Below are 13,762 nucleotides of genomic sequence, written 5' to 3' on the forward strand. Positions count from 1 at the left end.
GCCCATACTGGCAGCCGCGCCAAGCCCATGTGATGCACGATTGCCTTGTTTGCCCACCCTCGCCTCTCTGCCCCGCGGGCCACTAGACACCACTAGGCGCTCTGACTGGGACAGCGACACAAAACAACCACTTGCCCTGTGCAGGGCACGTGTCTAGTCAGGAGGCCGAGCTCCCAGAGGGGTAGGCCCCCTGTCACTCTTGCGAGGGCAACCATAATTTCTAGAAGGCCGACGAAGGTCATATTGTTTTCCGGGAAAATAAATCAAGACTTTAAAACACCTGGTGTCTTCTTCATACCATATAATAAATACCCTGCAGGTACTGCGTGTGTCTGTCCTGCTGAGGGACGTCCACCTCAGGTCCTTCTGTTCTCGCCCTGCAGCAGGAACAGTGGGTGATGTACGCTGCCCACTTCTCCCTGCGCCACATTTATCAAAGGAGCTCTGGTTTTTCTCACACCTTGTGTAATTACTGCATTTTTACATTTTTACCTGTATGACCTCACAGACTGGTAAATGGCAGCAACCGTTAACCTTCCTTTAAAAAAGACAGACCAGACACCGAGCTGCTCTGCAAGTTGCCATGGCGCGTGGAAGCCAGAGCCGCACCTCCCGCATGGCCCCTCTGGCCAGCCGGACACCTCACATGAGAGTGGCACCTAGACCAGCGCTGGCAGCTCAGCCTCCGGCAGCGGCTCCACCAGCTGCTGTCGGCTCACCTGCTGCTGCGCCCCGGTAGCCAGGGCTCATGGCCCAGATGGCGTGGCTGTGGGCTCTGCTGTTGGGCACCGGATGGGTCATGCCATCACCAGGGGCTTCGGTGGAGGAGGCAATGCTGAGCCTTCAAGGCCTGACATCACATACCAGGAGCCTCAGGGAATCCAGCCAGCATACCAGCAGCAGCAGCAGTCTGGCCCATGCCACTAGGAGATGAAACAGTTTCTGGAGTGTGTCCAGAACCAGGATGACCTGAAGCTTTGTGAAGGTTTCAGCGTGGTGCTGAAACAGTGCAGATTTGCAAATGGATTAGCCTAATCAAGAAGTTCAAACTGAAGATATGGAAAATCATCTCTCATAACCAAGTTAATTTAGCATAAAAATATAATTGATGGTGAATATATAAAGTGTAAAACCACCAGTTAAGCTTCTCCTTCATCATTAAATACAGCTTTCTTCAGAATTGGAATGAAAAAGGTTGTTCTTACTGTATAGAAGTTCATTGAGATGGTTTGAATTTGAGGTTGGGCAGATATTTGTGTGCCTCCTTAAATCACCTTTTGTGATGTTCTCATTTGTGAATTAATTAGAATAAAGTGATTTTCTCCCCCCCCCCAAAAAAAAGACATACCAGGCAGTCACTGTCTGAGGACATGCAAATATTCCATCATCTGACCTCACTGTGAGGGTCTCTGTAAAAGGGCAATTTGCAGTGACTTGAGTGCACATGATTCACGTGGGAAATTTGTACCAAAGGAGCCCGTTCCCAATGACTGTGATCCGGTTAGTCTTGGGCGAAGACCATGGATTTGCCTTTTTAACGTATATCCACACATTCCGAGGCAGGTCTCCCACAGGCCATGTGTTGATGAAACACTGATCTACAATCCTCTCGCATCTCCGTTAAGTTTTATAGAAAGCTGACTTTTTGGGAACTTTAGTTTTTAATTTTTCTCTCTGTCTGTGTAACCCTAACCAATGTAGTCAGCCTCCTTAGCCTCTGTCTCTTCATCTGTAAACGCTAAGCGTTGCCCACACAAAATCTGGCTCTTCCTTACTTCTCAGGGTTTATGAGCAAAAACGTGTAGCACTTGTGCGTTGCATTCAGTTTATCATGCATTTCTCAAATGCCGTATTATTTTCAGTCACAACCAGAAATAAGCAAACTGTCAAACAGGTCCTCTTTTCCCAGGGCACACATAGGAAAGTGGGTCTTACAGTCTTAGGAAGATCTGGTAACAGCAAGACCTCACTTAAACCTGGATATTCTGACTTCAAATCCAATTCTCAGTTTGCTGCATGCTCTGTCACCAGAAGCTTTTCTCAAAATTCTTACCCCATATGTTTTTAACTAAGAAGCAAAGGCATGCGGAGTTCTCCCAGTGCCCCCGGAAGCTTTGGTCAAACTCAAGGGAACACTCTGGAATGTTTTCTCTCTTCTTCATAGTAAACCACCTAACTTCTACAGAATGTTCTGGAGACATTGTCAGGTTTATTGATTGGACATCTGGGGACCCACACTTAGGCCAAAGTATAACTATTGCTCTAATTCCAATCAATCTCTGACCAAGACACAGCTTGAATGTGGATTCCCATGACAGGACAAATATAAAGATTTCCTTGGCTGGAAGCACACTTATTTTTAATTTGATTTAGAATCCCAGAGATTACATTTGACTAAAACATTGCCATGATTCTCTTTCCCTGCCTTGTAAATCACAAAAATGTAAAGAGTACCTCTCTATGATTTACACTACCCTCACTTAATTTTTGAGGTGGTTTTACAGATACAGAAGTGTTTATCAACAATGCCGTTCTTATACTTTATGTGTTGAGAAACCACACTTCCCAGTCCTTTTAACTTCTACAAATCTGAACACTAAAGAAAGAGCATAATGCTAGGGGATATGGATATAAAAGGGAACTGCTGCTTTATTAGAAGAATTTTGTTGTCCCAAGTTTGTTCTTACACAACTGAAACAGAAAATAAAAGAGAGCTGTGATAGAGAAGGAAAAGGTAGCCATAATTAAAAACAAAAATAAGCAAATTAAATAAACTAGAAGTAGCTCCTCTGACAAAAAGCAACAATCTCTCGTTGGGGTATTACCTTTTCTGTTTTATAACAGAGTGGACCAAGAAAAATTTAATTTAAAAGTTACTAGCTAAGTCCAACCAAGGAGAGCAAAACACTATACTTAAGCAAAAACTTGTATCATTAGATTTTTCAAATCAAAACTTTGGCTAAAGTGGAATAGTGGGCAGGTTTCTATAAGCCGTCTAAACTAAATCAGAAGTGCCTTTAAAACTTCACAAGGTGAATCAGGAGAAATAAGAGATGGAGGGCATTTTCTAAAATTTAGTCCCCAGATCATAGTGCAAAATTCAGAATAAAATAGTTGCCTCACTTAGGGATGATTAAATAAAACTCATGTAAACACATAAGCACTCACACAAGACACACAGTCTACAGGCCTGATGAATGGATAAATCTATTTAAAAAGAAGATATGCTACTCATACATCTGATACATATTGTACACAGTTTTCATTGTGTTCAGTAAATTTCTAAGAACAAAATCAAAGGAAAGCAAAAGTTCTCTGTTCAGCTACAATCCATAGTTTTATAGTCCTTGATCCAAGAATACTTTTTATATGCTCTAACCTCAAACTACGTAATCTCTAAAATAATACGAAATTGGTTTATTTCTGTTTAATTAATGTTAAGGTTGTTTTTTAAAAAATAGATCCTTTTCTTCCTCTTTCAGGAAATCCCATATTAATTGTCAACATTCACAACACTTATTTAACATGTCTTTCTTTCTCCAATAAAACACCTGTTTGAGAAAATTCTGTTCTCGATTTTTTTCTTCAATGACAGGAATAAATGCCTTTGGTAGTTTGGTTGATTATTTTCTTTTTCCAACCCTGCCCATTTTCTATCATTCTTTACCTTCTTCTGTGCCCTCGGAGGTAAGCACTGTAAGACTGCATGAACCAGGCTCCATTACTGGCTAGCTCTGGTTGGCATGCACAGTCAGAGGCACCCCTGCAGGAGTCCAGAGGGCAGGAACTCCGCTCCCTCCATGCTTTGTTCTCTCCCCGCACTGGCTCCTATTGCATGGGTTCAGTTTTTATTGGACTCTGAGAAAATGAATTCTTCCACTTCTCCCTTTTCCCTGGAGTCATAAAACCTTCCATTGCTTCAAAGATAGCCCTTCCTCTACATGACAAGGAGACAATGTGGGAATTCTGTCAGGTGCTGAGTGTATCTCTTCCAACTCCATTCTGAACCTGGGAAGAACAATACAGTGTTTCCCTGGGCTCACAGAACCCACTGTACAATGACTTCTGCCCCAAACTGGACTATCCACCTGACTTCTGAAGTCACCAGTCTCTTCCCACCCCTTACGACAAGTGGAGCTTGGTGATGCACTGATTATCAGGGATTAATGTAAACTAGAAGCCAGTGTTGAGAAACTCTTGGCAAATCTAGGTATTTACTACTTACTAGTTCACAGTTACCCTGGTAAATGTCTATTGTCCCTATAGTGAAGGGATAGAAGAAAATTTAAAGCATATATTTGAGGTGTGTTGTGGGATCCCTCCTCAAAGGGAGACAGTTTCTCTCTTGATCAATAGACTCTGGGTTCATGAACTGTCACAATTCTAGGAAGTGGGTGAAAGGTTGTGAATTACCACTCTGGTGATCCTGGTAGATTTTTGTCCACCATGTTGGATTCTTGGTGGATGATTTAGATCAAGCAATATCTACTAGGCTCCCTGCTGGATATTATCCGCCCCAGCAAGTCATAAGGCTGAGCACGAGCATCAGCATTCCAGTACTAAACAGAAAAGCTCTGTATGAGACATTCCCAAGCAGGTCCAGAAAATAAGTGAAAATTGCATGTGCAGGTGTCCCGGCCCTCCTCCTGCTGCTTTGTGGTCTTTTCCTCAGCTCACATCTGAAACTTGGTGGAAAATTCCTCAGTTTCACAGTTTTCTGAGGAAGAAAAGAATTCAGGCATAGTTGGGTAGGGTTTTTTGTTTATTTGTTTGTTTGTTTGTTTTTGCTGGATCTGCATAAGTTATTGTGTAGAAGTGGATATATTATATCATAGTTCATTCAAAAATATCCTTGACAGATGGTGGTGAAATTAAATTTTCCCAGTAGGAATAAGTTGGGGCATGTAGCTGGTTGTCCATGTTGTTTTGTAGGAGAAATAATTTGAGGTATGAATTTAAACCAAATAATGAACATTAGATAATGGTATGGCCAGTTGAAAAGGATCAGATTGGTGGTGATCAATCTTTCAAAGGGTGTGTCTCTTGGAATGGACACATAGTGTATAAGACATCTGTGTGTTATATCAATGCCTAATAAGGGAAATCCACTGTAGAGGATGTTCTCAATAATCAGATGACCAACAAAACTCATTTTGTGATATCTGGTAACCCTTCTCTCTCTAGAAAGCAATGATGCTCAATGAAGGCTGTAAATAGGCTCAACAACATAAAATTCCCCTCTTCATGGCTGATATGGATATAGCCATTGATGATGCTGAGTGCCCTACCTACCAACAGCAGATGTCAACGCCAAGCCATCAGCATGGCACCATTCCTTGGAGTGATCTGGAGAGATAGGTTACTATCCAGCCATCTGGTGGCAAATTGATTACATTGGCTTCCTTCCATTATGGAAGGGCAACAAGTTGTCCTCATGAGAATAGCTACATATCACAGATAGAGATTTTTTTTTTTTTTTGTCTGCACGGCTTCTACTAGCATCTTGACCCCTTTAAAGAATTCCCCATTGTGCTACTTCATGCAACATTGTTCTGACGGAGGAATTTAGAAAATATTTGCTTCCTGTCCCACAACCTTGGGCATGGAAGGTTTAAGGGTACTAATCCCAAGAGAGAAAACCTTCCACAAGAGATAAAGCAATAGTTCCATTGATGTAGAAGCTAAGACTGCTTTCTGGCCATTTTAAACTCTTCTTACTACTAAACAGATGAGCAGAGATTGATCCTTATTAGTAACAGGAAGTTGGCTCCTACTATACGAAATGGGTAGGGAGTTCTATGGCTAGAATCCAAGGTATTCTTTGGAATAACTTTTAATATCTCCATGATCATTAATAATACTCAATGGAAAGCTGTGACAAAACAAAATAGAATCTCCAAATTCAGGGACATGGGTTGAAAAAAATTCCTTTGACCAGCAAAATCTGATCAAAACTTAGCCTTGAGGCGAGGATCCAATCAAGGCTAAAGCTGTTTATTCCCATTATTAAAAGCCTTTGAATGGATTAAGGTAGCACACAGTAAATCCTTTCAATTGAATAAAATAGCTCAGGGAAAAGAGATTAAAGGTATGTATCTCCCACCTCAGCCTGATTGGCCCAAGGCTTGTAATTAAGTTGAGACAGATAAAGCATGGGGGCAGGAAGCAAATATTGTAAATCTAAGAAATATGTCTAGAAAGAATTCTGGATGTGGCTGTTGGCACGTGTAACCGAGCAAGGCAAACATTTTAAAAACTGCTAGGCTTTTAAGAGAGTGTACTGTGGGAGAAATCATGAGCATGGGCAAAATACTCTATTCCTGTCAAAGGATTAAAATGACCCTTGGTCCTAACTTTCTGGGAGGCTGGGCAGCCCACTGAGGAAGTTGCTCAGCCTCCAGGGAGGACATAGCATCCCAGTCTCACTTCCAATTCAGAGGTGACTGAGAAGGATAATTTAAAAATAAACAATCAGAAGCGTAGCCGAGAGCCAGTGGAGAAAAGATAGGCGGTGCTGGGGACCCTTCTAGGAACCAGAATTACATTCTAAACAACATTCTCCACTCTTCCAGCCTAAGGGTCCCCGTGACATTCCTAGCATTGTAACAGGATTTCTTTTCCTTCCGTGACCCTGGTTCTTGGTCACGCCACTTCGGAGAATGAAGAGGCAGCAGACCAGCCGAAGAGTGGTGGGCAGCAAAGCAAAGTTTATTAAGAGTACAGTAAAGTACAGATAGTACAAAGCTCCCAAAGAGGGAGGGGACCCGAAAGGGTTGCCACCAGAGTTTCTAAGTCTAGGAGTTTACCTGGGCTTGTTGGTAAGCTGTTTTAATCTGATTAACCCTCCATGCATCTAATCAGGTTTTTGTCATCTATCTACCATGTAGGAAAGTGGTGTAAAATCCTTTTAAGGGTGCTTTCCTCTTAGGGCGGGGGAGGGGGGGCGGGCATGGGGGGGAGTCTTGTCCCTGCCTGCCTTTCTTCCAACTATCCTTCATCAGAATGATTTCAGAATTTCTACAGACATTGACTTCACGGTTCGCCGTTTATCACCTTTCCTAATAATGATAGTGATCTGTCTGTACTACCATTGCATATTGGGGTTGGCAGTTGGGGGTTTGGTGCTAGATGATGACTTGTTGTGCACAGATCTCCAGACAAGGAGAAGACGTGTCAGGACACTTAGCATCACTGAGAGATCATGGACATTGAAGTAGAGCTATGACTTGATGAGACTTTGCTTGGGAAGTGAATCAGTATTTGTTTTAGAGGGAGAGGAACTCAAATATTTAGTGACCAGAGGGCAGACTATTAAAGTGATTACTGCTGTTCACTGAATATTTTATTTTCCTCCCTTTTGGACACACGGTTCACGTTATACTTCCTGGCCAACTTGAAGTTGCTTTGATGAGTGAAACATAAGCTGAATTCTATCATTTCAGGTTGGAAACTCTTAGTGCACAATTTGCTGTGCTCTCTCTTTTTCTCTGTTATAATTACCAGCAACACTCTCTAGAGTAAATATTCTATTGTCCTGAGTAAAAGCAGTACTGAAGGGAGTTTCAGCTCACCCATAAAGGACACGTGGTAAGACAGAGAAATAAATCATTGTTTTTTTAAGCCTCTAAGATTTAAAAGCTATTTATGATGATGATGATAATGATTAGCTAGGACATTCTCTCATTTATTTTTTTCAAAATAAATTCCTAGACCAGAAAAAACAGAATCATTACTAGACCAGAAATAACAGAGTCTATTTCCATTCACCGCATCATTTCTCACTCTTTCTAGTTTCTCACCTCTTCTTTTTCCATTGAGGATCCTAGAAGATGCACTTTCTTATCAATTCCTTTAATAATGTTATTACTGATTATTCTTAATCTAGTAGTTTCTACTTAACATTTCTACCCTGGCCACATTGACATTAGTCATGTAGTATGTTTCTATATGTAAGTCATTTCTTAAATATAATGAAACTCATTATTATTTCATGATTTGAAAGAAGACTAAAAATCGAGTTTGAACAATCCTGTGGAGGAATAAAGACTTAAATGGTACATGCATGCTTCGTCAATCAAATCATCTATTTAAGAGTTATCAATGTTAAGACAGCTTGCAGGGTGGATGTCTTACACATGAGTTTCTTCAGTCACACTTACTGAAGGCTCTGAAAAGAAAGGCCATCTTTACGGCATCATATCTTATTGCCAAGAACAGAGAGTTCTAGGACCTTCTTTTATTCATAATAATCATTCTCCTCTAAATTCTGGAGCATCTTTGAAAATAAATCTCTCTGCTTCCTTTTGTTTCCCGTTCTTTTCACAACCAATGAATTTTATGCAACTGTAAGTAAGAGCAGAAAGCCTTCAAATCCATGAGCAAATTACAAACAGCACACCACCATGGACTTGATTTTCCTACTCCTTCAGGGACCAGGAAATGTGAGATACCAGATCAGGGAAATGTTCTCTGCTGTTTTTAATGGATGAGAAGGTGCTGGGGCAAATTCTGGGGGGCCTTTGAATCTGTGCTTTGGGGTCCCTTCTACCTCCCAATGTGCAGGTTGAGGAACGACAAGAGTCCCTTGCTGTTAAGTGTGAAAAGCCAGCCAGAGAACTGCAAAGACCTCCCTGCAGCTAGAGCTGGCTCTGGCCCGTCACTTCGGGAAAGGTTGGGTTAATGGTTCCAATTCCTCCGTACGTCAGACTGTCCTCGGGAACTTTGCCAAGAAGCAGATTATTTGATCTCTCATTAGACTGGATAAATAAGAAATTTTAATTGAGGAGCTCTCTAGCTGATTGTTAGCAGGTAGCTAGGCTTATACTGATGTTTAGGGATGGGTGCTTTAGTTGACACTGGAGTTCAATGCTTTCTAATTTGGGGGTGGGTTCTTGTCGACCACCTTATCCACATTTCCTCAGTTTCCTCCTTTCCCTGCGCAACTTAGACGCATAGTTAAGGCAGATTTTCAAGATGTCAGTATATGAACATGCCAAAATGCCTGTAAACTTAGTTTGCCATTTTGAAGTTCTACTATGAGCATGATGCTAATTGAACATACAGATTTTATTTTGTAAATTGCATTTACACTGACCTATAGCCATGGCAACTTTCTCTTTACTCAAGGGCAAGGCAGCATGTGCCCTGTGAAAATCTCAGCTTCACCCCACAGTCTCTGACAACATCTCTGGGCATCGCTTCTTTTCTCCTGGTATGAGCCAGCAGAGTCCTGCCGTCACTATATTTTGTCCCCTTAAACCGCCATTTGTTTTATGCTTCTATAACATTATTGTTCGTATCTTCTGTAACTTGACATTAGCCTTTAATTTCAACTTGCCATCATCGGGTAGTCCATTGTTTTTAGTTTACAATGTTTCTCACTTTTCTAGAAGACACTTCTGTGAGAGATAGATTATTATTATCAGATGGTTGAGATTTCTCCCAAGGACGTTAGCAGGATAGGACTCTAGTCAAATTTATGTTGACTAATATACAAACACCTCCATTGGTTAATGATCTGTAATGCTTTCCAGCATTTGAGATATATTTAAAATTAGTTATAGTTTTTATAATATCACAATGTTAACATTATTGTCATTCAACTTAAGTTTCTCGTGGAGGGGGAAGCCCTGTAATCATCTATAAACCGAATTATTTCCATTTTTGTTATTTCACAGGCATACAATTGGAACAAATTCAAAGAAGCAGATTCAAGAAGATTAGTAGGACTATTTTTGTCTTACTCCCACTTTTCTGTAGTAATGCCCTATTCTGTCTAGCAGTGCGTATTTCTGATTGACCTGGTGCTCAAATGCTTACTCAGGTTGTGGTCTGATAACAGATTATGGTGTTAGCCTTCCTGGAGCTTCCTTGTATTTTAATAATGAATTCAAAAGATCAGGTAACTTTGAGAACTAAGAACCTAAAACTATCTCATTGGAATGCAATTCCTGCCCTTGTTATGGCTCTCTCTCCTTAACAGAGGGCTTTGATGGAGGATGTATACTCTCCATCCTTCCTGAAAGCCTAAGGTGCATTTTCTCTTCACGGATGCTTATGCTGCAAGCCTCAGAAGGTTAAAGAGTCACATGATTATAGTTCATAAACCTCTGAATGCAATTAAATGACAGCATCTATCAGAAAAAAAATAGTCAAGAGACATTTATGCCACCCTTAAATGAATTAAGTTGTTAAAGCATATAAAAATAATATTTCAACTAATGCCATTTGCAGTGTCAGGACATAGATATATAGAGAGAGTTCACAATTTTATACTTAATTAATGTACAGTAATAAGGAGGTTTCTCCATAATTGAAGGACAGCCTGTGCTAAGAACTGAGTCTTTCAACATGCTTTGGGTCATAAGCTTGAATAGCCTTGCTCTGATTAGTATAAAACCTACCTGCTAATGCCTTTTTAAAAATTTTTACACAGATATGGGTGGTTTAACAGAGTATATGAATGTCAGGGAGGTCCTTTGGTTATGAACAATGAGTCACAAAATGGTTATGGAAGTCATAGGTTATTTATTGTGGTTCTAGGGCATTTTGAAATTGTGATCATTAACATAATATGGTTGTGAATTTTTTGGTTTCTGTGTCTGAGGAATTAAATGGGAAAAGGCCCTCAAAGCACTTGTCACTTTCATGATTGACTACATAAAGGAATCTTACATAAAATAAATCCAAATTTTATGGCATAAGTTTTGGGGGTAGTTAGTATTTTATGAAGATGCTTAGCCTCCAGGATTACAAAGATGGGCAGGGATATGCAACCAAAAATCAAGCCTCTGCTTTATTTTGAATGATTCAGGTTAAAAGGTAATAAGGTACACTGATAGTTTTCAGGCACGTTGGTACGCCAAGCATTGTACATCCACTGTCTCACTTAATTCATTGAAAACAAGCCATGAACAAGGTATTCATATCCCCATTTAATAGCTGAAAACGTTGAGGTTCATCAAGGCTGATTTGCCTCCTTTTAAGTTCAGGATTTCCTAAATCCAAAGCCTACATACTTCCCTCCATGCCACACTGCTATTCTAACAATGGAAACAGTATGGAAAAGACAGTATTCATAATTTAATTTGACTTTTGCAGGCCAGTTACCAGCTTTTTAACATACTTGATTAAGCAGGCCACACTTGGCTTACAACAGTGTTCCTCAAGCAATGTGCATCTATTCTCTAGGTTTGCAAGGGATATTGACCTCTAACCAGTCACCCCCGCTAGTAACAATAAAACAAATAAACAAGACCTGAGCTAAATACCCAATAGGAGGAAACATGTTATTATTATAACAATTGTTAAGAGCATACATGATCTATTCATGAATGCCCTGCAAGTTGAATTTTTAGCAAACAGAAAATACAATCAAAATTCTATGGATATCCCAAAGCTCCTCTGAGACTGTTAACATTAAAAAAAAAAATGGTTTAGTGACTGAGAAGCCATCTCTACAGTTACTAGTACATGTGTCGAAGCATTTTACCAACTGACTTTGTAGCTAAGTGATTTTATGCGTACATTAAATACAGTATTTTACTCCCTTGTGGAGCTATTAGAAGAATACTTATCTGGATGATGTTTTTCTTTGAGATTTTGAAAGTAGAAAACCTAATAGGTAAAGTTGAATTTTACTTAAAAGGGTTTAAACATCAAATATCTTATCAATCTACCTCTTTTTATAGAAAATAATTATTTTATGACTTTTTAAAAAATGCACTTTGTCTAGAAACCTCAGATATGTGTGTGCTTGCATGTGTGTATTCTCAGAAACCAAGTATTAATCATATAAAAAAATACAAGAATGATGACAACCGTTGTGCTGACTACCCAGACAATAAGCTAGTTTAGTGTATACTGAACACCGATATGACACTTCTTCATAGTTTGTTTTTTTTTTTTTAAGCACATCTGCAAGTTTGTTTTCAGAAGAAATTCAGAGTGGGCATACCTGACATCCCTAAATCCTGTACTTCAGCTAAACTAAATGAAGTGAAATTTAACAGAAGGTCTTATTATCTAGAAGAATCATTGGCATTTCCTTTCATAAAAGCCTCTTGTTCTAACTTTTATATTCTTGGAAAGAATGTTTTCATGTTGATTTATCTAGCAGTTGTTTAGGTAGCCACCAATTTTGCATTCCAAATAAGCAATGTTACCTCTTGCCTTGATCGTCCTGCTCATCTTCACATTGTCAACCTCCAACCGTTGTCACCTAAGTAACATCAGTACAATTCAGCTCTTGTCCTTTTCTGGTGGGCTTCGTAACAACCTCACACTCTCAAAGTGACCCTTTCTCTCAAACTCATTTTATTCTTTCCACGAGCTCCTGCCTAACAATTTTTAGCTTGAAAATAGGAGGATTGCCATATTTTGTTTGGTATATATTAAAGCACACCAAATACTTTCATATTCTAACTTATAAGATGCACAGAAAATACTGTATAAATATTTCAGGTCTTTCAAATCAGAAGGGATGGGGGTCCTACATTTTAAAAATACTGTTCTGGAAGTTTTACTTTGTTTGAAGGCAACAGGGATATAATTTAAGTCATTAGATCTCTGCAGAGATCATCTATTAAATTTTACAAACAAGTACACAGGTATAAATATTATGAAAATAGCTTTTATAACTTTTAGAATTTACCAAAGAACATAAATTCACAGCAACATTAAGACAAATATTATGAATATATCATTTCACATCTATCACACATATGTATGCATATATATTATTTTATATTGCACATACATATATTGCACATATATTATGTATGCATATAATTAATCATATTAAAGAAGATTTGTGTATCATGTGTTTGATTACATATAATAATTCTTTGGAGATCTTCATAACATAGGCAGAAGGATGTTGTTTTTTATTAAGGGAGGGCTTATATAAAGAGTCATGCTCTGCATTTCAGATGAGGCAGTATCATTTTCATTCTGGAAAAATATGTGGACCTGGGTTCTCTGCCTGACACTAACTTCAAAAAATATGGAAGTTTGGGCTTTTTATATAAATGGACATTGTTTAATGACTACATACTTGCGTTGTACCTTGTTCTGCAAAATAGTGATGTAAAAACAGTATGACTTTGTTATGAACAAAGAATCAATGAAACGTTATATGCACATTGGGACTTGTTAATCAACATGCTCTATATTATACCCTCCAGGATGATCCTTTTAACATATTCTGTGATTCCAAACATAACCCACTGCCATCAATACAGTTCTCTCTCCATGTCATTTACTTGTATTTGGATATATGTGATAATGACGAAATGAATAGAATAGGACATCAAGATTTGATGAAAAAATATAAATCACTTGCACTAATTTAAAATCAAATTAAATGATGCTCATGAATGGGATGAATACTGCAAAATTCTCTCCTTTAAGTGTTTTCACAAAGGACACAATATTTGGTATAATGTACCCAAAATAGTGATGCTATCTAAATTGTTTACTTTTTGGTATGCTTTTGGTATACTTTTTGGTATGCTATCTAGTTGGTATGCTTATTGTCAATATAATAAACTAGAATAATGCCAGATGACAAAATGTTAATATATAATGTCAAAGTTGAGTGTCTAACCTACTTAATCCTATCATAATTCAGAAATCTTGGGGATTCTAAACAGGCTTTCATGTCGGTGATAGATGGCTCTGAATGCTTTTAAAAGCAAGACAAAGCTGTTAGTTCTTTAGGCTAGATATGGGGGTGGGAATAGAGAAGAAGAAACTTAGATCA

General features: G+C 39.0%; 1 pseudogene; it reads left to right on the forward strand.

Annotated features, from left to right (window-relative positions):
- The first annotated feature begins 583 nt into the window (after positions 1–583).
- On the forward strand, positions 584–1,035 carry LOC114206233 (coiled-coil-helix-coiled-coil-helix domain-containing protein 2 pseudogene; annotated as a pseudogene).
- The last annotated feature ends 12,727 nt before the right edge of the window (positions 1,036–13,762 follow it).

Source organism: Eumetopias jubatus, unplaced genomic scaffold, assembly GCF_037043125.1.
Source record: "Eumetopias jubatus isolate StellerSeaLion01/CBP00866 unplaced genomic scaffold, mEumJub1_p1.0 scaffold_2, whole genome shotgun sequence".
In the NCBI taxonomy this organism is placed as follows: Eukaryota; Metazoa; Chordata; class Mammalia; order Carnivora; family Otariidae; genus Eumetopias; species Eumetopias jubatus.